Source organism: Triticum dicoccoides, chromosome 5B (genome assembly GCF_002162155.2).
Source record: "Triticum dicoccoides isolate Atlit2015 ecotype Zavitan chromosome 5B, WEW_v2.0, whole genome shotgun sequence".
NCBI lineage: Eukaryota > Viridiplantae > Streptophyta > Magnoliopsida > Poales > Poaceae > Triticum > Triticum dicoccoides.
Window position 1 is genome coordinate 85,517,269 of NC_041389.1, and position 2,743 is coordinate 85,520,011.

Consider the following 2,743-nt stretch of genomic DNA (forward strand, 5'->3'; position numbering starts at 1 on the left):
AGATGGGATCTCACGAGAACAGAAGCTTGTGGTGGTGGAAAAGTATATTTGGTGTGCCCCCTAGTGTAGGGGGGATATTTGGGTATTTATGGAGCTGGGTTTAGGGTTAGAGGAGTCCCGAGGGGTCCACAAGCCCTGAGGGCGCCCCCTCTAGGCTGCTGCCTCCAGGCTTGTGGCCTCCTCGTGGCTCTTCTAGCCTCGTCCCGAAGCTTTGTAGTTGTCTTCTGGTCCAAGAAAAATCCTCAAAAAGTTTCGTTCCGTTCAGACTCTTTTGGTATTGATTCTCTGTAAAAGACAAAAACAAGGAAAAAATAACAACTAGCATTGGGCACTAGGTTAATAGATTAGTCCCAAAAAATGATATAAAATAGTACCATAATGCACATAAAACATCCAAGATGGATAATATAATAGTATGGAATAATAAAAAATTATAGATACATTGGAGATGCACCAAGCATCCCCAAGCTTAATTCCTGCTCGTCCTCGAGTAGGTAAATGATAAAAATAGAAATTTTTGATGTGGAATGGTACCTAACTTGTTTATCCAGTAATCTTTCTTTTATGTGGCATGAATATTCAGATCCATAAGATTCAAAACAAAAGTTTAATATTGAAATAAAAACAATAATACTTCAAGCATACTAATAAAGAAATCATGTCTTCTCAAAATATCATGGCTAAAGAAAGTTATCCCTACAAAATAATATAATCTTATCATGCTCTATCTTCATCACACAAAGTATTTATCATGCATAACCCTGATGACAAGCCAAGCAATTGTTTCATACTTTTAACATTCAAAAGCTTTTTAAATTTTCACGCAATACATGAGCGTGAGCCATGGATATAGCACTATGGGTGGAATAGAATATGATGGTGGAGGTTGTGTGGAGAAGACAAAAAGGAGAAGTCCCACGTCAACAATGCTAATCAATGGGCTGTGGAGATGCCCGTCAATTGATGTCAATGCAAGCAGTAGGGATTTCCATGCAACGGATGCACTAGAGCTATAATGTATGAAAAGCTCAAAAGAAAACTAAGTGGGTGTGCATCCAACACGCTTGCTCACAAAGACCTAGGGCAATTTTGAGGAAGCCCATTAACACGTCTCCAACGTACCTACAATTTTTGATTATTCCATGTTGTTTTATTATCAATCTTGGATGTTTTATAATAACTTTATAGTAATTTTATATTATTTTTTGGTACTAACCTATTGACATAGTGCCAAGTGCCAGTTGTTGTTTTCTGCATGTTTTTTACGTCGCATGAAATCAAAATCAGACGGAGTCCAAATGCCACGCAACTTTACGATGATTTTTTGTGGACCAAAAGGAACAAGTTGGGCCCTGGTTGCACCTGGGGGGAGTCCCGAGGAGGGGACAACCCACCATGGCGCGCCAGGAAGCCCAGGCGCACCCTGGTGGGTTGTGCCTACCTCGGGTGCCCCCGGACCGCCTCTTTGCTCTATAAATACCCCAATGTTCCAGAAACCCTAGGGAGAGGACAAAATATTCATCTAGTCGCCGCACAGTCCAGAACCACCAGATCCAATCTAGACACCATCACGGAGGGGTTCACCACTTCCATTGGTGCCTCTCCGATGATGCGTTAGTAGTATTTGTAGACCTTTGGGTCCGTAGTTAGTAGCTAGATAGCTTTCTCTCTCTCGTTGATTATCAATACAATGGTCTCTTGGAGATCCATATGATGTAAGTCTTGTGGCGTTGTGTTTGTTGGGATCCGATGAACTTTGAGTTTATGATCAGATCTATGTTTTTATCCATGAAAGTTATGTGAGTCTTTTTTGATCTCTTATATGCATGATTGCTTATAGCCTCGTATTTCTTCTCGGATATTTGGGTTTTGTTTGGCCAACTTGATCTATTTATCTTGCAATGGGAAGAGGTGCTTTGTAGTGGGTTCGATCTTACGGTGCTTGATCCCAGTGACAGAAAGGGAACCGACACGTATGTATCGTTGCTACTAAGGATAACAAGATGATATCTATATCTGCCGCAATAGATAAACGGATCTCGTCTACATCATGTTTTCGTTCTTATTGCATTACTCCGTTTTCTCATGAACTTAATACACTAGATGCATGTTGGATAGCGGTCGATGTGTGGAGTAATAGTAGTAGATGCAGGCAGGAGTCGGTCTACTAATCTTGGACGTGATGCCTATATAATGATCACTGCCTAGATATCATCATGATTATTTGAAGTTCTATCAATTGCCCAACAGTAATTGTTTTCCCACCGTTTGCTATTTTTCTCGAGAGAAGCCACTAGTGAAACCTATGGCCCCCGGGTCTCTTTTCATCATATTTGTCTTTGCGATATATTTTCTCTTGCATTTATTTTAAGATCTATTAAACTAAAAATACAAAAATTCCTTGCTGCAATTTATTCTTATTTATTTTATTTGGCGTTCGATCTATCAATCTACTACAAATTTACCTCACGTCCTTTGCCTATCTTGAGGCGTCGTACCCCGAAAGGGATTGACAACCCCTTTAACACGTCGGATTGCGAGGTGTTGTTCTTTGTGTGTAGGGGTTGTTTACGTTGTGTTGCTTGGTTCTCCTACTGGTTCGATAACCTTGATTTCATATCTGAGGGAAATACCTACCGCCGTTGTGGTGCATCATCCCTTCCTCTTTGGGGAAATACCAACGTAGCTTGAAGCGGCATCAAAAGGAATTTTTGGCGCCGTTGCCGGGGAGGATCTTCAACAT